The 22,966-nt window shown below is 36.5% G+C and overlaps 1 protein-coding gene across 3 annotated transcripts in view; it reads left to right on the top strand.

The window, feature by feature from the left end:
• ZNF385D (zinc finger protein 385D) overlaps window positions 1-22,966 on the top strand; it is a 429,191-nt gene that overhangs the window by 6,212 nt on the left and 400,013 nt on the right. The window contains exon 1 of one of the 3 annotated variants that reach the window (XM_068674353.1): window positions 10,471-10,608. The exons of the other annotated variants lie outside the window; for them this stretch is intronic. The gene's annotated coding sequence lies outside the window, so the exon portion shown is untranslated. Of the gene's footprint in view, window positions 1-10,470; window positions 10,609-22,966 lie in introns of those variants that run through there. 3 annotated transcript variants of the gene reach the window in all.

Raw genomic sequence — 22,966 nt, 5'->3', positions numbered from 1 at the left:
TGGGGAGAACCTTCTCCTGAGGGTGGATTAAAGTAGAGCTGTTAGTTTGTGATAACAAAACCAAGAGCCTGTTGAAAGAAGTGAGAAAAAGGACTTGTTATTGTCAATGACTGCATTGAGCTTTGCTATATAAACCATTCCAGTATTTAGCTCAATACTTACTACTCTGAAACTCTGAAACTAGAGCTGTCTAAACTGCTGGCATTTATAGTGAGGGGGTGGAATGGGAAGTTGAGAAGTGATTCTTTTTTCTCCAGAAGCTGGGTTGAGGAAATTCACATATAGTATAACCAGGTGTCCCCACCAGTTTCTTCTTTTTGGCTGATAGTCACTGTTGTTTCATGTGGGAGGTCATGGTTTTTGCTAGACAAGAAATGGGTGTACAAATCATTTTTATTTTTTAGAGGTAAGTGAGAGGAGGTTCTATAATCAGAAGCTATATGTGGAAAGATCAAGGCACCCTTGTGATGCATTCACATCAGCCAGGATCACAGAACAGATGAGTTGCTGTGCTGGGCAGAATGTTTCCAGACTTCTGCATCATTTCTAAACATAAGGCATCCTTATATTCTAAACTTGACTTGATTAATGTATAGCTTACAGTGTTCTAGCATGAGTTAGAGGGAGTGAGGGAATGGGAATGCAATCTTTTTTCATAACTTTTTTTTTTTTTCTTCTTAAGCTAGAGCTAAATTTTTGGCCTTCTATCTATTTGTGATTTTAAGAGATACTTTCAACTGTCTTTAAAATGGATTTTCCAAGTGATCTTTAGAACATAAGAAATGCTTTAGGGAAACATGGTCTTTCCCTTTTCCAGTATGGATGATGTTGGACTTTGTTGGCTCTCTCTGGCTGGCTGCTCTGAGTCCACGTATTGATTTCAGTTAACATGAAGTAGCCTGAGGGGTTGGTCACTTGTTTATGTTGATGGTGCAGCCGCGGTTGCTCCAAACCTTTGGCTTACCGAAGTAATTTCTAACAAAGCAAAGAAGAATTTATCAATGTTTTTATTCATTGTGTAACAGGAGAAAGTCTGGTTATTCTTCACTGAGGGCTGGTAATAGTGTGATTGTAAAAGGAACATGTTTTGTGTTTTCTTTTGTGCAGCATTTTTTTCCTAATCTCTAGGCTGAGAAACCAGTCCAAATCAATTTCTTTGCTTCTTGGGAGGGTGCTATATTACAATTGTAAAGGCACGTAAAGGATCACTCTGCAGAAACTGTAGTGACTGGGATGAGATTCTGATCTTTGAAAGATTTGAACTTGTGGGACGTAGCCACTTTATGCACAATAGCAGTTGGTGAGCTTATTTTCTAGGCTTTTTGAGTTTGTTTGTTTTGCAGCTTGTTCTGGGGGCTGACACAGACAGATGATCATACAGAAGTAGTGATTAAGTGACACCTGAGGGACTTGCAGAGTTCTTAATAACTTTCAGCAATTCTTCTGTTGCACGAAGGGATCAATCTGAAGATGCGCCCTGGATTGTGGCCAGCTTTTTGCTGTATTTTATTCCTGTAGCACCATAATGCCATTTTGATGTTAGACATACAAACTTAAGACAATGTTGTTTAAAAGACGAAGGTTGCAAAATTCTCTATCAGTATGGTGTCACAAAGCTGTATGGATCTTTTTAAAATCAAGTTAAAATATTTCCATCCATTATACTCTAACTCCATTTGGTACATCTGGAGGAAACTGAGGATAATTCAGGTCAGAAGGAGCCTAAGGAAGTCTCTAGTTCAATCTCCTGCTCAGGGTCAGCTGTGACATCAGAACAAATTGCACAGGTTTTTCTCAGGTCCACTGCTGAAAATATCCAAGGAAGGAGAAAGCACAAAATGTGACAAACATTTTTATTTTTTCTCAAGTCCAAATTCAAAATCAAGCCTAAAAACTCTGTGGAAGTGGGAGTTCTACCTGATGGCCATGTCTGTGTAGAAATTGGGCCAAGAAGAAGTGGTGCTGAAATGGTTCCTCAGATGATCTGAAGTATCATTAGTAAAACATAACCCAAATTGCCTTGTTCCAGAAAAAATACCACATAAGACTAAGAACTTGCTTGTATGCATGACTTTCTGAATAAGAGTAAAAGCAGCCATTCTTAAGCTTGCAATCCCACATAACAGTGCACTGAGAAACATGGTAACTTTTTGAGAAATACAGTGTGCCAGGTATGTAGCCTTGAGGCTGTCCCCTGCATAAATAAGAAGTGCAGGCGAGATTTTGTGGTAAGAAGAGTCTTGACAACTTGAGTAATTGGAATATCCCAATGTAGTTATAGAACAGAGGTCCCTGGTCATTATGGAAAGAGCCTGAAAGGTTCAACAGCTCTGCTGTTTTTTTTTTGGTTTGTTTGTTTGTTTGTTTTTGATAGGGGTGAGGGCTTCAGTCTCTAGACTGCTCTATTTTGCTTCATTTCTTCCTTAAATTTGTTGAAGTTTGCTCCTGAATGTATCTGCCTTGCTTTAGAGGTCCAGCCTCAATATTCATTTTAACCTTTTATTCTCTTCTAGAGTAAGATCATCGATCTCTGGTACATGCACCTTTATTCAGCAATGTTAACGGAAGAGAACTAGTGTAGGATCTATTTAAGTGTTATCTACCTGGATTTCCACACCATGCTCTGTAATCAAGGCCATTTCCTGTGAATCATCAACTCCTCTGGTTCAAATCAGATTAGAAATGAATAAATATAAATAAATAAATAAATTGCCTGTGAACCAAACATCCCACATTTCAGTGAAATCTAACTTCACTTCTTGAGCCTTGCAGCCAAGAGCAAAGAAGCCATGGCCTTATAGCAGCAGACATGGAGCTACAGGCCCAGTACTCACTGAACGCCTCTGTGAACATCAGGAGCCTTTCACAGATTTTTCTGGGATCTGTCTCTGGTTTCTTTTGTTAGGAGTCAGGAAACTTGATAGTCCTATTTGATCTAGGTTGCTAGTGCTCTCTGGGTCCCAGCTTTGGGGATGCTGGCACTGAGGCTCTACATGCCACCCCACCAGCAGTATGAGGTGGGTTTCTCTGGGTGTGCCTTGTGTCTGGCTCAATGAACCTGCTGAAAATGTTGCAGCTCTGTTTCATCTGTATGTCCTGATATCTTCTTTCACCTGCCAGTGAATTTCAGTGCTTCCCAATGGCACTTCCAGTTAGGAGACTGTTGGGCAATACAATCTGTGTGCAGTAGTGAGACCTTGCTGGTAATATGTTTTCTAGGAATATAAAAGTATTGTTTTTCTTTCCAAGGAAGCACTTAATATTTTTTGGTGTTAGCAGCCATTGTCTTGCTTATCTAAATAGCTGTATTTAGAAGGCTAATATAATTACTTTGTTAACACTCCTGCAATTGCTTAATAATATTTTAATGTGATATGATTGAGTTCTGTCACCATTAACATTTCTCTGTTTTTTTTTTTTTTTTTTTTTTTTTTTTTCTCCCTCTTACTTTCATTATCCTCAACTGTTTATCCGGTATCTCTTTTTGCCTTTGTCTCACTGCTCTTTGCAGATTTTTGTTTTTAACAAGTACATGAGTAAACATTTCTATCAGTACAGCTCTGATTCAGAAATTGTCATGGTTTTCCTCGGACCTTGGCATCCAATCTAACTTGGAACCACTTCTTGTCTTGTGTAAAACTGTATGCCATGAAAAAAATTACCAAACATAAAGGGTATATGTGGCTTTCTGGTTTCTCTAATTTGTTATCTACTCTAATGTTCTTCACAAGGGGATATTGAAAGTACAAAGATTTATAACCTGTGCACTCCTGGTAATACTTCAGGTGTCAATGTTAGGGGCAACACCTGGTTTGGAAACTAATTTGTTTAATTTAACTAATTTATGTTTTTCCTGATGCAGGGAAAAATTAAGGACTCTTTCTGCCACCAAAGGTGTGAAAATTTGGCATTGGCTGACTCTGTGATGCAAATGGCAAGACAGATTTCTCCCATTTGTAATATTTAACATATTTCTTGGGAATTAGCACCTGCCCTTGAACGGTTGTATTTTTAAATGTGTGTATGTGTGAGAGGGTGTGTGTGAAACTAATCCTTGTAGCAGAAGGAATTAGAGTGAACTAATAGCTTTTTCAGGAATCTGTGTTCTCTGGTCATAACTCATTCTGAGTCTGGAATCTGGTGTAGAGAAATGTGCTGTATGAAGGGTGACATTAAGTACTTTCATTGTCAGAGCAGCACTGCATAGTGCATATCTGTGTTACCACAATTTGTTGTCTGTATGTTTCTGCTACAGAAGAAGATAGCAGTCACAGCAGGCACTACTGAAGAGCGTGGTTAGGACTCTGCTGCCATCTGTGTTAGCACTGTCTGCTCATGTTATTTGCTTGTTTCCATATGTGTAGTTTAGCACTTAGCCTCTACAGCCATTATAGTAACGTATCTGAAAACAGTTGTGATAATGAAAGCTGATCGGAAACAGTCATTAAAAAGTTAATTTGCTTGTTTTCAATGTACACGGTCTGCTTTTTTTTAGTATCTGCTACTACTTTAGGCAAGTTTAGCAAGATACCGCTGCACATTCCAAGTTTGAACTCATCGTTTTTGGCTTTGTACATCATAATCACCTCCACAGCAACCACTGTGATGCCATAAACAGAAGGTTTGACTTCAGGTGAAGAATTTAGGCCATAAAAGTAGAAATATTCCTAAAGGAAAATGTGGGAGGATAAGGAGGATGTGGAAAGTGCTTACTTATTCTGACTTTCTGTGTAGTGTTTTTTTTTTTTTTTTTTTTTTTTCCAAAACTTTTCTTTCAGCTATCGCTAAAGATTTTAAAAAAAAAAAAAAAAAGAACTTTCAAAATGTCAAAGTGAATCATCTATTTTAGATAGTATAATTGAAAAAAAATGTATGAGCAGCAGAGTTTTATTCTGCATTGGATTTCTTTCTGTCTCTTCTCCATTCATTAAAAAAATAAAACAATTTTAGTAAATCCACAGTGGGAGGATAGTTTTTCTTCTGTACTTTTCCCAGGGTGCGGCAGGAGAAATTGCATTTGCAGTTCATGGAGAAAGAAATTAAACTTACTCTGTCCGCTACTCCTACACTCAACACATTTGTGGGAGAGATGCTTGTGTGCTATAGGAAGCAGTGCCCTGAATGCACTTGCATCTGCTCTTGTGCTTGAAGGAACAGGCACAGATTTGGGCCCACGTTAACTCCCAAATTAGCATTAGGTACTGTATGGAGTGCTTGTGTGTGTCTGCCTCTTCTCTAAGGTGTTGCTCTTGCAAGGGGAGACTTAGAATGTGTCACTTTGTTTGCTTCTAGTGGCTGAGATGACTTTCTGTTCTGTGGTACATTTGTATATCAGAAAGGTCATGGTTTTACACTGTATCAGAAAATTGAAGGATACCCATTTTTAACTTGCATCATTTCATGCTCAAAACATACGAGGGTGATAAGCTGTAAAGTCAGTAAAAAAGTATTTGGTAAATGTAAATTACATTGTGGCAACTGAAAAAGAGCAGAATGCCATTTATTTGTTTAGTGGTTGTGGGAAAGGCAACTTTGAGGAGAGAGAAAAAAAAGGCAAACAAAAAAACAAACACATACCACTTTCTTCTTAAGTAGTGAGATCTATCTCTTTAACTCTTTGATCATCCTTCTGATAGGGATAATGTATACAAACAGCTATTTCTAGGGCTTGCTGCCCTTAAAGCTGGCCTGGCCACTTCCTTTTGGGCTGTGGTTTCTCTAAAGCACGTAGATAAGTACTCAAATGACTTTTTTTTTAATGCAGCACCTGAAGTACATAACAGCAGATGTAGCAATAAGTACTTCCTTTTCTTCCAGCATAGAAATTGAATGCATATAATACATATGAAGAAAAATTCTCCAATAACAGAAAAAAAAAAAAAAAGGAAAAAGAAAAAAGAAAAAGAAAAGGATCAGCAAGGATATCTGTTTAATATAATGCTGATCCTGTGTTCCATAAAACTTGTTAACAGGAGAAGACTCTCACTATTTATAAAAAGGTTAGCACTTGCTGTTCTACAACTCCAGCAGTTTTCATTTGCATTTCAAAGCCAGAGAGAGAATAAGAAAGCTCATATTTTTAATTCCAATAGTATGTCACTCCGGCTGACTGTGTCTGTAAAACTGGCGCACTATGGGCAATTCTCATCAATTTCATTTGTTGCATCTACTCAGATGAGCTTTTAATCTCCTGCCTGCTGATCCCTGGTTTATAATCAGATTTGACAGAGATAGGATGGCTGTAAATATCTTGATGTGAAAGTCAAGATAGAACTGTCATTTCTCTCCTTTCTCCTCTGGTGAGGTAAAATTTTATTTGCAAAGAGTGAATAACTAAAACTTAAAACTGCCTAGTTTCATACTGTTTCAGGTGCATCTGTTCACAACTAAGCCTTTTTTCTAGAAAAGGCAGGAACCTTCCTTGCTTATTTATTGACTTGCTTCTAAATGTTTTGGAAATAAATTTTATGTCAACTTGAATAATTATTCCCAGAATTTGATAACATACTGATTTGAGTTAAGACCTGAAATAATAGATATTTGTGGTGTAGATACTCATTTTGATTCCTGAATAAAGCCATTCAGGAATGGTTTTAATGCTGTCAATAAAAACCTCACAGTTAAATGAATGAAAATGTGTAATAGCTATGTTTACGGAAAGTCTGTTCATACTTTTTTTTCTACTGTTTTGTATACGTGATGTTAGCTGTGTAACTTCTGCATCTCTTTTGCTTCCCATCAAAATGGAAAAATACCTCTTTGCTTTTTTAAGACTCAAATTTTGCCACAAATATGTCAAGATATATCAAGAATATATCAAATATATCAAGAATATTCAAAATACAGAAAGTTAGGAACATGCACAAATTTAAGTGTATATCCTGATTTCATTAAGTGTAATCTGAGCACATGGAATTAAAACAATTATGTTCAATTAAAGTAATTGTGATAATATATTATCAGTCCTTTTCCATTCAATAAAGATTTGTTTGTGATGCTTGAATATTTTTAGCTTGTCATGTCTCCTCATTCATTTTTGTAGTCTTATTTAGTATTCTGATATTATCCCACTGTAACCTCTCTGCCACAAATCCTTCTGTTACCAGTCATGGGAGGAAAAAGACTCTAAATATACTACTGTTTTTTTTTCCCCTCTTACTCATCTTTTCATGATATACTCATTTCCATGTCTTTTCTGTTCCAAAAGTTCTTCAGCTTTTGTTTAGTCCTCATGACCTCAGTTAAATCCAAGATTTACTGTCAAAGGCAAGAACTTCAGTGTGGTGCCCCCTCCTGCATAACCTCTTGCTTCTTTCTAGGATGTGATGCTCCTGTCAGTTGCCTACTCAAATTTTATCTGGTACACTAACAACTCCTCTACTTATATAAATTATCTTCTGTTTAAATATAGTCCTAAATTTGATTTTCATAAAGATATTAATGTTTTGTCTTGTGTGTGAACATTGCATGCATGCAATTGTAATAGGAGTCCATACTGTCAGCTTGGTGAACCACAAAATCCATAGCTCCACAGGTTTATCTACATCACAACACCATAAACTTTATATTTTTTACTTGCTTTCTGCTGAGTTTATGCCAATAACTCCAGGAAGATAACTCCTATTGATTTTACAAACACTGTAAACATTATTGGTATAATTACAGATAGAATAGAAAAATAATTCTGAGTAATCCACCCCCCCAGCTTTGCAAATCAAAACCAAACTCAATTCACACAACATGAAGACAAGTGCTAGTAATGACTGTAGTCTTTTGAAGCTGCTGTTTTCCCTGATGTGCCAGTGGGTAGATGTCTTTTTTTATTAAGTACATGTGACTTAGAGAACTCTATGGAAATCACTGATAGAAAGGGAGAATCTGATTTGTGAGGTGACTGCAGACTGTCTATGGGCAGTGACGGACCGCGTGTCACTGATCACTTCTAGCATGGGAAGTTGGTGCTGGTGGACCAGTAGTTGTGGCAGGAACTCAACCCTTGGAATTCTTGTCCTGAGTGAGAAGATGATGCAGCCCCAATATTGGGCTTCGTATACTAGCAGAAAAAATCATTTTGTGCTGGGTCAGTGTCCCTGACTGTTGCAGCCTCCTTTCCTTTGGGTTATCACCAGATATGTTACTTAAATTCAGAAAGATAATGAAAAGTTCCCTGCAGTAAATAAGCATTGTAATGTCATTATTAATACTACATTTCCCTTTGGCAAGCTTTTCAACTTGAGAGCATATTTCTTCTCCTGCACTTATAATTACTTTTATATGCCTTGACAGCCAAGTTGCATGAAGTAGGAGGAGAACAATACAGATGGTACTGATTGAAGGTGCATATTTGGACTGAGCTGGTCCTACCAGTATACAGTCATGTCCAACTGACAATGAGCCAAAAGAGAACCTTCCGGTAGGAGGCATCTGCAATGTATCTGGCCAGAAGACAAAGCTGAAATGGATTTCAACAAATGGGAATGAGCTGTGAATAATTCAACTTAGGCAAAAGCGATAAGCATCATTCAGTGTGTGTTGGCCCTTAATTGGCTTTGAATTAGAAATTTTGCAACTTCAGGTGAAAGATGGCAAAGACTGTTTCAACTAAATTGAATTGCTTGAGATTTTTGGAGGGAAAACAAAACAATTCCTGTCAAAATATGAAAAGCACTTATATATATAAATGTATTATATGATATGGATAAATGTCATATATCAATAGATAAAAATAGAGTGCCTGGTGTGGAAGGGAATATGCAGAACTCTGTTAGAGGACACAGCACTGCCTAACTCTTTCAAACAGTCATAGGTGGCTTCCTGTGAGTGAGTCAGAAGTTGGATTTTATGGCTTGAACATGCGGAAATGTATAGCTAATTTCTGCATAGGGGCTATTTGCATTTTGGAAAATGGATCTGTTACCAAGAAATTTACTAAGGCAAATTTGTAGGCTTTTGAGGGTAGAGAGCTATGTGTATTTTGGGGAAAGGTAGCATTTGGCCAAGTATGCACGCATAAAGCTTGAGTATTATTGTCACTTTACGAAATTGCTTATCAGTAGTTTCTTGAGTAAACAATTTAATTTTATGAATGTGGAATATTTTTTGAAATGCAAAAAGCAAAATATTGTAGCTCATCGAAGAGGGGCAATAGCAAAGAATGTGACTGAGAGGGAGACAAAACAGTAGAAGAAGGTTTTTGATTCAGATGAAGGGCATACAGCTGAGTCTGTATGAAGGTGAGCACAGTGAATTTAAAAGACGTGGAGAAGATAAAGTATTTAAGTATTGAAAGAAAGCAGTGGAGGCGTATGATATGTGGTGGTCAACAATAATGATCAGTCCAGTTCAAGAGCTGAAAACATTATTTGACAGATGTGCTAATCACACAGTAAAACAGTAAAGAGATACTGTTTTAATTTATCTGATTTATATTTGGAGGAAAACAGTGAGGACGTTTCCCAGGTAAAGATCAAATCATTAGATGAGCTATTAAAATAAGCTACCTGCTTTAGTAGGATCTATTAGGGGACAAAAAATTTGTAAAAGATCTGCAGATTTCAATAAACTGGTTATCACAGATCTAATAGTGAGTGGACAGCAAGTCCCTTCTCTTATCAAAGATAAGACTATAATGATATAGCAATTGGTCAGCCCAGGCTGTGAATCCAAGAATATGATTTCAGCACACAGATAGTTGAGTGGAGCTGAGAACTTCTTGTTATTCCTTAGAAGATATCAGTAAATAAGAATGACTTTGGAGTTAGCCTGGCTTTTGGGATGTTTCAGAGGAAATTGAAACAGGCACTAAGGGAGCTCTTAGATGTTGAATTGTTGCTGGTAATGTTCTTGTTACAAGGAAAAGGAATCTCAGGGAAGAGGCAGTAAAGCTCTGTGCAATCAGACAGTATTAACTCTTTGGGGAATGCCAGGCAGTGTGTGTGTGTGTCTACATTAAAGGTAGAAAGGGAAGGTAGCATTTGTGGAAGTGAAACGACAGCGAAGCACAGGGATGTCTGGGAAACTGAATAGAGCTCAAAGAGAATCCTTAGGGAGTCAGGGGTTCTAAAACTTTGTGGAAACTAAGCCATGTTAGCTGCACTGTGCACTCCTGCACTTCAGGAGACTCCCGAAAACAAGCACTGGTGTGAAGACTGCACACTGTGATGTTTGCTAGCAGAGTCTTCAGAGATGCAGGCAAAATTGGTTGCAGAGCTACTTGAGACCAATGGCCAGTGCTAAAATATCAGATCCCTAGCTGACAGTGTGACTACTCGCATTGCTTGAAAGCTGTGTATTAGTACAGTACAGGGAAAAGCAGTGGATTAGAGGAACTGAATCCTTTACTGCCCACATTCACCTTTTGCAGCCCATGCCACTACTATACAACTGGCAACACATGGAAGTGATTAAGGGGAGTTAAGATAAACAGCTGCTTGAAACAGGGACTTGTAGGCAGTCCTCACACAAAAGTGAGCAGATCTGGCTGATCAACTAGTACGTAGCCACGCGGTTTCACTGAGGACAGCTTCTGCATTTGTACAATGTAGATCTAGATCTGGGAAAGCAGTGAGGAGAGAAGAGGTGGCATACAGCAGGCAGGAGAAGGATATGGTAATAAGCCTTCCAGTTTCTCCATGTGCATGACCCATCTAGAAACATGTCTGTAACCTGTTTCTCATTTAATCTTGGCTCCTGTCTGCCTACTTAACCCAAATTCTTGAGCCTTTTCTTGATCATGTTAATCTCAGTCACTCCTCTGTCTATAGTGTATGTGATATGCCTTTCTTAACCATGCTAACTTTAGCTGTTCATTTAAAACAAAGAACAAACAAAAAACTCTGACTCCTCATTCCAGTTTTTTAATGCCTACATCCTAGCCCTTAGTTCTGCTTTTCCTGGTTCCAAGTCTGAATTTCCTTCTCAGGCAGACTCCTCAAAACTTTACTTTTCAGTTGCCCACTGTATTTTCTTATCCCTCTCTCTGTCTGCTGAGCCATTCACATCCAGTAATTTTTTCTATATTCATTGGCAAACAATATATTTCCCTAGCATAATTGTCCTAAAGGGCTTTTGCCTTGTTTCAAGATTATTATTATTATTATTATTATTATTAATCTGAGACAGATATTGAACCTTATAAAGTGACATTGCAATTAAAGTTTGGCAAAGTTCTGAACAAATGAGAATTTTTTGAAAATGAGGTCTTCCTGATAGCAAATGGCAGCAATGGTTATGTACAGTGCTGTCAGTTCTCCCTATAATTGCAACTTTTCACACATATATTGACTGAACAAATTGCCTAGAGTTTGAAGGAACAAATTATGCCTAGCACTCACACCTCAGGAAAAATAATAGTAGGCATTTGAAAGAAAGGGACTTAAAGTGATAGAGGGAAATTAAAAATGCACTTGTGTCTGACACTATTGCCTAATGCTCTTAGATGCATCAGTCAATGATACTATGACTAAAAGAAGAAATGCATTATTTTTGTCTCTAATGTGCTGTGTGTTTGATAGGCCTTTGGGATCTTCTACAGTACTTCTTTTTAAAAACCAAATTACCACATTGTGTAATTTAGAAAAAGAATGCAGACTCAACACATAATCATGCATTAAATTGCCTTTTTGACCCTAAGTAAATTTAATTGCAGAGAAATTCAGCAGTGAATTGAAGAAGGCATATTTTATTGGCTTATCTGGACCTTTGTCTTTAATTGAATAGGCTAAACTTTCTTATGACTTTCTTTACGCAACAGGGTTTTCTCTGAATAACTTTGTTTAATGGGCAAGCTATTCCAAGTCTAGATACAATATTTGCATGTGTATATATATATATATATATATATATATATATATAATAAACAATCACATATAACTTTCAATAGATTTATTACATTTGCTCTTTTATTTCAAGCTAGTCCACCCTGAGAGTGAAATAACTGTCTTCTGGAAACAGTTGCTACTTTCAGTTGAAGGTTTGCATCCAGGACAACTCTCCCATTTCAGGCAGTCTTCTTGCTCTTCTCCCACTCTGAGATAATTTAATGCCTGATATAATCTGTCTGTGTGCCCTTTATTTTTCCTGATGTCATTTCACCATTTCAGTGCTGGTACACAGCCAGTTTTGCCCCTGTGTTCTTATAATTATTTGTAGTTAATACAGGCAGAACCACACAATTATTGAAGCACCATGCTTTGTAACTTCTGCGTTAACCATGTTGGCACCTACCATAGTCCAGGTTCCTGGACTCCTTTCAGAGTGGGGACATGTATCCAGGCAATGTGAATGCTGAAATGCAAAATTCTGGGCATATCTGGCAGCATGAATGCAGAAACACAGATAAAGGACCAAGGCTGCTTCAAAACAGACAAGTGAACAAGGAAGTGAGCAAAGAAAAAAGGCTTGGGAGGGCTATAGGACTACAAGAATCGAGGAGGAGACTTCTGCTGATGCTGTCCCAGCTGCCTCAGGGACCATGCCTGTGTTGTTTGGACAAGGGCTAGGAGCAGGCTGATGTGATGAATGTGTCATGCCCCCATATTGTCTTGAAACATCTGTGTCTCAGATGCAGTGAGTTAATTGTGTTCTGAAGGGAGGTTTGGGTTAAGTGTCTTCTTTTCCCATTGTCTGGTGCTAGATGTGGAAGGAGCTTACATGTAACAGCAATGTATTGTCTCTGACACTGTTGCAAGGCATTCCAGTGAAGGTAATGCGGGGAGTGGGCATCACTAGGCCACAGGCATAGAGGAGTGCAAACTGAGAATTTGTTCATTGTTCTATGCTGGAGTTTATCTAAGGTTCAGACTGAAGAGTAGGCTTGCTTGGAAAGCATTTGGGGGCTATGTGATTTTGATGGGCTCAGGTTCACTATACAGTTTTGATGTACTCGCATTCACAAAGTGTAGCAAAGTTTTCTAAGGATGACTAAAACAATAGGCTGGGCTGGGATTATTCGCAAAGCTTGGAGCAAGTGGAAGTAAAACTGAAAATGCTCAAGGTGAGCCTGGCCAGCATTGTAACTGTGCTGGTATTAGATATTTCTCAGAGGGGCTGAAATTGCAGATGAAGGCACTCTTAGGAAGTAAAATGTCCTGTTTTTCTGCTAGTCTGGCAGGGTGTGTGTGTTGGAGAGGGGATGGGAATGAGTGGCTGGGAAGAAAATGCAAGCCTGGCAGCCAGCAGTTCGGCTCATTTGGGCTGCTTCAGATATACATGTACAGCATTGGGTGACAAATGACTCTTCTGTAGCTGCAAACAGGGCAACAGCACTAGGCAGTGGTTAGTCTTGTTTTCCTTTCCCAGTCTTTTTTTGCAGTCCTTTGCAATTTAAGCCTCTTGAAGGCACGCCTCAGGGTACTCTACCTCTGTGGAGCTGTGCATTGTGTTACTAACTCCATTACCTAGTTCCACTATCTAGAACGTCAGTTATTGTACAAGGGCTCTAAGAAAAGGCTTTATGATCATCCATGTGCTAGTAAGTTGAGATATGAATGTCATTCAGGTACCAAAAAAGAGAAGGAAAACCTTCACAATTTATTGATGTTTGCATGGAGACTTGTATTGAAAAAATAGTTTTGTATACGGTGCCTTTAAAAAGTTCAGGATGGTAAGGCCATAATGGAGAAAAGTCGTAAATAGCTGCAGGGGACCTGTGACACCTCTAAAAGGAAGGAAAGAGGGCATAGAAGATGTGGATTTGGTCTCTACAGTAAATGGCAAAGAAAGAAGTTTAGTTAGAGGCAGGTACCTGGAAAAAGCAAGATCATGAAGGAGGGACTACTGGACAAACACAAAAATAAATATATCTTTAGGATATTGTTCTGTTGATAATTTCCCTAGAAAAGCAAACAACGTGCTTTGTGATGAGGGCAGGGGGACAATTAGAGACCACTGAACTCTCAAAGCTGTCCTGCAGCATTTTATCACCTGGGAAATGGGGAATGTTTTCTGTCCTTTAACTCAATGATTTATTAATGTATTGATACTAGCATATGAGAAGTCACAACGTCATCTCTGTTGTGGCTTTAAGTTTTGTTGTTTATATTTGATTAATAAACATTTTTACTGTGCTAAAATCATCTCTCTGAAATTCCTCTTAATAACATCAGTTCCTAGTAACTTCCTCATGCAATGAATTCATTTCCTTACTTAGAGTAAGAAATAATTTTTCCTGCCGTCTACCCTCCAGCTTCCAACTGGGAACATATGATGCAACACTGACCCAGATTCACCTGCCATATGGACCACCTTTTAGAAACATCCTTTTTGGTTGTTTGTAGCATCCATAAAAGCTATTCAGCTTTCCCCCCTCTCCATTAAAGGGGTTCTCAGGTGTAACTGCACAGACAATGAGCAGAACACAGCAGGCGTGAATGACAGAAACAGCTATTGTTCACAGCATCTGGCATTGTCATCTCCAGTTTACTTTTAGTCTCACGAGTAACTAGTTACTTCAGTCTTGCAAGTAACTATTCTCCAGCAAGTAACTAGAGTAAGTGAAACTGAAGTTTTCAGTGACTGGCCTAGATGACCACAGTGCTCTCTCTTCCTTTGTGTTAGTGGTATTTAGCCAGGCTGTGAAGTGGTGAAGACCAAGATCTTCTTTCTCTTGTCCTCAGAAGCTTACAGAGCAGGCTCATGAATGCTGTTAGTGTTCAAATAAAATTGCAAAACTTAGTCAGGTGCCTATTGCCTCTGAGAGATCAGCTCTAGGAAGTGATGTTTTCAGAACAATTCCATTTAGCAGTATATCAACAGGAATCGAAGCAGTGAATTTCCAAATGGCAATGACCACTCTTAGAACAAAGTTAAGAAACAGCTCTCATGTTGATGGACTGGCACTGAAAATCATTTTGAATGAAGGCGTTTTCCCCAGGAGTTTTTTTTTTTTTTTAAGGTTTGCTACCACTAATGGTCACAAGTTTAGAATGTTAATTTAGTGAATTTAGTAAATTAGTGAACCCCTTCCTCAAAGCCTTAAAGTATTGATGACTGATGAAGTTGGTCTAGGAAACTTTTGGCAAATAAACTTTTTGATTCTTAACTCCAATGGAGTTCATCTCCTTGTTGTTCTTATAAATGTTACCTAGCTCATAAAACAATAAAATTGTTTAACAGTGAAGAACACAAACTATTTGACTGCAATAATGATGGTTAACATTGGGATGCACATTAGAATGACACTGCTTTGCAAGAAATTGATATTACTAGTTGAGTGCCATGCTGAAGTCTTCAGATTCATCTCAAGTCTTAGCATTTGAGCACCACAGTGCTTGGTGGAAAAGCTTTCTCATTGCTGTGGGCTGTCTTAAAAGTTGTTGTATATTAATCTGTATTTGAAGAAGTCTGTGTTGTAAGCACCCTTCCCTCCCTCCCCCCTCATTTTTGTGTGTGTGTGTATGGCCTGTGTTCCTGGCTGTCTAATACAAATTATGACAAATTATTTTATGCTATTTTTGCATTTTTTTTTGCCCTGCACCTGACATACATATGTATGTACATAACTTTTCAAGTAGAATTATCCTTCTAATTTCATATGAATACGTGGTAATCATCTGTTTGCTTCTTAGAACTGCTAGTATGTAGATATACTGTTACAAATTGTCAGAAAATGATCACCTTTTCATAAAAATTAGAGAACATCTAAAAAAAATGTCAAAACAGTAACCTCAAATTTGTGCATTACAGCTGGTTTTGCTAGTTACAATCCTTCAGTTAATGAATTAATGTATTTGATGTGTCTGATTAAGACCAACATGGCTGGGGTTTTGAATTCAAGAAAAATTTTTTTCTCTAAAGAGACCATAATGCAAGAATTGTTGGCTTTTTTTTATTATGTTTGTTTATTTTTTTTCTATCCTTCAAAATAGCAAACAAAAAAAGCATAGTACATCTCCTACTAGGAAAACTTAAAAATATAAAAAAGCTAAATGCATTAAACTATTTCAGATTTTTTTTGCCCTATTTAGGAAATTAAGAACTACAACCTTATGGACTTAGTTTTGTCAGTATTTTTCAGCTACCAAGGAGTGTGCCAATTATTGCTGATAAATATCTATGAGTTAGAATGAGGTCATTGAACAGAAAGAGAGGAGTTACAGATACAGTTCACTGCTGCCTGAAATTTGATTTTATTTTTCAAGTATATATTCCACCCTTAGCAATTGTCAGGGGTTTTTAGGCTCATAATGTAAGAATCACTGTTATTTGCTTTCTTGTTTTAAATGGTGTGATTCATGGATTTATCACACAATCTAACTGAGAGGAAAACACAGTTAATATTGGAGAGCATCTGAAATGAAGTAACAATGATGTGAGTTATGCCAGGTGAGTGCCTGAAGTAATTACAATGCCCATGCTTCCTGAGTAGGGCAGCAATACAGACCTAATTCTGGTCAGTATGGAGAAATGTATTTTGATGAACTTTCTGTCAGTGCTACTTAGCTCAGACATGCATTGAAAGATAACCTAAGTGAATGTTACTGCAATCTGTTTGTATTTCCCTAGGCTATTGAATACACTACTGCCATAGTTACACCAGTGGTGTTTTGTATAAGTACTGAGACAAAAAGTCTGAAGCCTATTATTTTTCTGCTTAGTATGAAGTTTTAAGGAACAATCTAAGTCACCTTGGTACTGCATCATGTAGGCAAAACAGCCTGGACTTGAGAATCTTAGCTGAATTTAACTTTTTACAAAATCACAGGCACTTCTGTGTCAGCACCGTCTGGAACTGACTATGACTGGCTGCAGGCTACTTTCCACGCCAGGCGGGACTGCAGCCCCCTGCTACCAAAAACCTGCCATTTGTGCCTTTATGCAGCTATAGCTTTATGCAGCTATTTTAAAATTTTTCCTTTGCAAAACCTGTGCACAGACAGGCTTGAATTTGCAGTACTGAATTTGTAAGGTTTGCCTCTCTTGTGCATATGTGTACAGCCCTGGTGCTTGACAATAATTTCACAGTGGCTGCAATGTGGGATTTCAGCAAGGGTGCACATCCAGTTTGCAGATATGCAGCTCTTCTGAGTTTTGCCCCTAAATCTTGACAGGCATTGCAGTAAAGAGGTTGGGCCTGAGCTAGCTAATGCCAGTAGCTGTAGTGTTTCAGTGTGAGCTCAGTTATGCCAAGTACGTTTGCCTCCAAGTTCAGATGTGGAAAGCTGTGTTGGTTAACACCTCATGCATGTTTGAAAAGCTTTCGTAGCTGGGTTTGTAAGTGGTCATATTCTATAATTTATTTTCACTGTAAAGAGGAAGACTCACATTTTCTGGGATTTGGATGTCTGTTTAGATCCCATGTATTCAGTTGATGATGACAGGTCTCCTGATAGACATACCACATTGATCTGAATGGAGCCCTCTATTATCGAAATTGTCCAAGGCCTATTTTATTCAAAATGGTCTATCTTTCTGGCTTTACATAAGCTCAAGAAAATATCTTTTTGCAAAGCTTACTGAAAATCAGTAGACCGAATTGTATAAAAAGAGTTTTGTATTTCAATTTAAAATTATATTGAGGATGGAGGAGAAAAGGAGAGGCCCTTTCAGGCTGAAAGTTATGATTAGGACAAAAATAATTCTGGCACAATGGTCTCCCTTTGAAAAATGGTGTTTCATTAAAATCAGCATTCAGCTGAGTCTACCAGAGCTGTCAATCACAAGAATAGACCATTAGGCATGAAACTCTGAGGAAAGATTGTAGTTGCATGCCTGTATGTTTATAACTACCATTCAATAAACACCACACTTTTTGATTTGAGAATAGAAAAATATTTTATTTAGTTTGACATACTGAAGCAATGAATTTCTGAGTTAAAATTATTGTGAAGAGGGGTTATAACTTTATTCTACATTCTGTGAAGAAGGGGAGTTATATCTTTATTCTACATTCTGTGAAGAAGGGGAGTTATATCTTTATTCTACATTCTGTGAAGAGCCTGGATCTTCTATTTTTTTTTGTTTTGTATCTCATCTGTAGTGTTGTTTAGTTGTTTTCAGGAATGATGTACACATTTTACATTGAACTTTGCATATTATGTAATGTGTTTTGGAGAATCTGTGACTTGGCATATTTGCTCCAATGAGGTTGAGGTTAGCTGTATGTTTTTACTGCAAGAGTTTCTCAACAATAAACATTACGGTCACCACTGTGAAAATAAGTATAAATAACTGCCAACACATCTGTATCTGGTATTAAAGTAGTAAAGTGTATATTTTAGGGTGATATTTTAAGAAAGAGAAGCATCTGTCATATCAGTATTATTTTCTGTATTAATTAAATAGAAGAACCTTCTACCACTAAAGGATGCCTGAAATCTAAATGAGTAATGTACAAAAATTCTTTTTATTGTTTTACTATTTTTTTTAATTGCTGGTTATAATCATATTTCTCTGAATGAAGGTTATTGAAATTCTAATTCATATAGAGAGGGGGAAAAATATAAACTCAGAATATTTTTGTTTGTGATGGACGTTTTATATCTAGCATTTCTGATGTATAAAAAATATATGGCAATTACCACTTATCCACATAATTTTATGTGCTATGCTACGCAACTTGTTTTATCTGCACGTAGTATAATTTAGATGTAATGTAACAATACATTTTGGATTTAGCTTTGAGAGGTTTGTAGCAGTTGCATTTTTTTTTTTTGGTCTTATTTTATTGCATATTCTCAGGCCAGTAGAAAACAAAGACTTTCAAATTCATCTGAATGTGATCTGATAAGACATAACATCTACATCATGAGTCCAAGGGTGACCCTCATGAAACAAAGGCTGAGTCTTCAAAAGAATAACCTGACCAGTATATATGTTGTGGTGGCAAGAAAGAAACTATTGGGCATGTTGTTGTTTTTTGTTTGTATGGTGTTGCATGCTGCTTACACACATGATGGCTACTCGATCTTCTCCTGAAACAGATTATTCCTTCAAAGAAGTTTCTCAGCTTCCTTTCCTTACTTTTATTGATGAAAATATCTTAAGACTGATGAAAGTCTTAAGTCAGTGTCCTATTCCCTAACTTCTACAAACTCATCCTAAGATGAAAACTTTTTCGGACTAACAGTGGTAAAATGTTTCTGCACCTGCAGTCATATTTGTACTCTTACAATAGACTCATTGTTTATTGACAATTATATACATGCAGATGTCAGCAGATGGTATGCTTTATCCAGTGCATTGAGTGCTATTGGTGTGGGAGAAATCAAATAGAGTTAGTAGTATATACCAGAATAAACTTGACAGGCAATTAATAATGGACAAAATAACTGAGAAAGGGAATGTTTTGTTTAAACAAACAAACAAAAAACTTCCTGATTTCATAGTCTTGATCTTCAGGAGAAACTGCAAAAATACTTTAAAACATGAATGTAGGAGCCAAAAGTAAAATCCTATTAGATACTAAGTGCTATGGAGACATTGGTGTTACAGGAGATTATCATTTTTCCTGAGTAACATGTCCTCACAACTCGCAACTCCTCTAGGTGCTAAATATTTATTTCTCTTGCTTGAGAAGTATGTTAGGATTTCCTGATTCTTGTCCCTCCAAAGGCTTCTCTGTCTCTACAGATACTTAGCTCCCCTTTTCTTAAGATGGTCTAATTATTCTGGAACCAAGGTAATTATATTCACCGATTGTTTTCAGATTCTTATTTAGCTTGATGTTTGCTCTATTTTTTCAAGTCTGATAGAGGCTCTTAGTGTCAAATAGTTTTAGTTTCCCTCAGTATCTATCTGCTGACTTCAGAAAAGATAGTATCTCCGCAAGTGCTACTTCAGCTGTTCTTAGCGTACTCTTATTGCTTGTCCTTGTCTCACCTGTTCAGTAGTTGGAGGTTGTAAAGGTTTCTGAAGGTTATAATGACATAAGTTAGGGAGAAGTAAGTTTCATGCACCCTTCTTGCAGTTAAAAAGTTCAGCATATGGGTCAAACCATTCGTTTGTAGGGTAGGGAAGTAGGCAAAGAGGCAAAAACCTTTTCTTACCCTATTGTGTTCTTACCCTATTGTAGGAAAACAGGAAGAAAATGGGTAAAGAAAAAACAAGCTTTAACCCTGTCAAAATTCATCTAATTTATTTTTCTGCTTTTCCCCCTGAAAACGACTGATTCTGGAACAGTGTTTATTCCTCTGGGATGCAGTCAGGGCCTGAGGGCTTACCAAAAATAAAGTTGGGAAAGGTCCCCTCATTTCTGTGATACAGTTGAGGTGAGTAAATTTAAGTATAAGAAGGAGGTGGCTAGACAGCTAGTTATTTTCAGGGATTCAGGATTGGGACACTTCTATTTGACAACATGTATACAGAACAAAATGGCATTAGAAATAGCAGTTTTACTGCACTTTGTATCTGACTTTAATATCCTATTATGGTGGACTTCACATTAACAATAGTGTTTGCTTTATGTGGTTGACGTATAATTTGGAGTGAAAAACAGTGCACTTAACCTCCTGTTATTAATCTTTTGAAACTTTTGTATGCTTTCCAAAATGGAATTACATTTTAATTTCTGTAGTGGAGTCTTTTAACTAACTTCTTCTTGGCCTGACATTTAAATGTGACATCTCTCATTTTTCCTTCTATTTTATGAACTTTTGATAGTAACATTAAAATGAAGTTCAAAGAACTTTTATGCAGCTTGGAATATAGACAGATTTTTATGCAACTCGGAAGACATTTTTTTTTTTTTTTGTCAGTTGTAACACTCTAGGGTACCTCCAATTTCTAAACTCACTTAAGTGTTGTACTAAAGCTCTGTTTTGATAGGTTTCAAAGAGAGACCTGTTCAGTTCTCCTTGTGTATGATGTTTTTACCTGGAGTCTCACAAAGACACATGCAGGGATCAAAATTAGGATACATTAATTTTCAAAGGGAAAGAAATAATATATTAAAATATATCAGATGTATTAAGTTTTACTAATGTTTGCTGAATTTTCTATACTGTGAGATGCTGTGTATTTAAGCGGTGAGTTTTTTTGAAAAAAGTGTGCTTGTTTTTCTGGTTATGTTTAGAATGCATGTTCATGTCATACCAAACCTAAAACTAAAGATGTGGTAGGCTATCACAGAAAAAGAGAAAGACAAGTAACAAATCAAGCTAAATATGCTATTGTACCATATTAAGATCTTTAAATACTGGAGAAGCAAGTAGAAAAATTACTGTAGAGGTCTTTTTGAAGTTTTTGATTAATAAAGGTGGTCTGGCAGTTTTTGTTTGTTTGTTAGTTTTACATATAGACACTTAAAAAGACTAAAATGTCTAAATGTCTAAATAAGTTTTATATCAAATGTATATGTTGTAAACTATAGTTTCAGTCCTGTTTAAATAGAGCTGTAAAATAGCTTTTTTTTTTTTTTTTTTTTTTTTTTAGTGAGATCAGATTATATATACCAACATAAATGGGTGCTAACAAATCTTTAATGCCATGAAGTTGTATGTACTTTATGTTGTGTATGTTCCAGATAAAAAAGCTTTTTGGAAATGCTGTTAGAGATTCAATATATGTTAGTAATAAATCATTCTATTGTAGGCTTGCATCCCTAAAGATGCAAGTTCATCCATAAAGTCACCGAAATCAGAGGCAGAAGAAATCATAAGTATTTAAAGTAAATTACCATTAGAAATTCTAAGAGTGACATATTAAAGATATTACATATATTTTGAAAAAAATATATCTGAATATATACTTACAAAATTGTTTTGAATATCTAAAGATATTCAAGATATAAAGAGTATAAAGATATACTCTTTTCAAGTATAGAAATTAAAATGTGTTGGTCTCCAAACATACCTAGTATAGACCTGAGAACTCTTTCAGGTTGATCTGAAAATTTAATCCCAAATAGAAACCTGTGTAATTTAAAGAAATTCCATTTATTTATTTATTTATTTATTTATTTATTTATTTATTTATTTATTATCCTTGGTAAGGGATGGAAAATATTTAACTGATAAGTTCGTCTATATGCTTTTAACTGGTAACTTTTCAGAAACTTCTGAGATTTTAATCTGCTAGAGCTAGTGTTCTTAAAGTTGATGGAAAAGAGATAAAAAATGTATTTCCTACAATTGATATTCTAGGAATTGTAGAAAATTCTATATTCTACAATTTACTATTGAGTTGTTAAAACTGTGTTCAGCATTTTTTTTTCTAATTTACAGTGATGCATTGTTATGTACTTATATATTTGCTTTGCAAACTTCTTGTTTTGTTTCATATTTGATTTGGGAGATAGGAAAATCTTGTCACAAAAATCTCTGTTTATCCAGTTTGCTTATATACCATTTTAATAGGTTCTATAGTTTGAATTACTGATATTTTGTAAAAATTATTGGGGGTGAGGAGTTTTTAAATCTTAAGGTCTCATTCACTCTTTCATAGAGATAAAAAGTAAATGGTTTAGATAGTCTATTATTAGTCATAACATGTAGCTTGACTGAACTTGAAAATAATCATGTTTGAGAAAGAGTGTCCAGAGACAGCATAGGATGTGAATCTTTAAAACTATCCTTCCATTTGTGTTTTTTATTTATTCACCTCTCCTAGGAAGGTCAAGCAAGATGAGCTTATATCTTGGTCAGTAAACAATAGTGGAACGGTGTTAGTTCACTGACAGTCTCCCTGTGCAACATAGCTGACTTTAAATCTATTAATATACCACAATGCTTAAAAACATTTCATGTTAACTGGAGAATTGACCATACATTTGTTTGGAAATGTAATTGTGCAGTTACTAAGGATACACTCAAAGATCTGCAGCTAAAATTTTGTATGCATGTTCCTTGGCAATTGGTTATCAGAATGAAGATAACTTAGTCCACTGAGACAACCTCAATGCCCATGAAACTCACTGTTAAATCCAAAGCTCTTTGTGAGCAAGGGTTTTGTTCATTACATTTGTAGTTTTGTCTCCCTCAGTCCTCTAAAAAAAAAATTGCAAGTAGCTGTATAATGATAGGGTACTAAT

This window comes from Anas acuta, chromosome 2 (genome assembly GCF_963932015.1).
Source record: "Anas acuta chromosome 2, bAnaAcu1.1, whole genome shotgun sequence".
Lineage (NCBI taxonomy): Eukaryota > Metazoa > Chordata > Aves > Anseriformes > Anatidae > Anas > Anas acuta.
The sequence above is the reverse complement of the archived record's forward strand: the minus strand, read 5'-3'. Positions and strand labels throughout refer to the sequence as shown.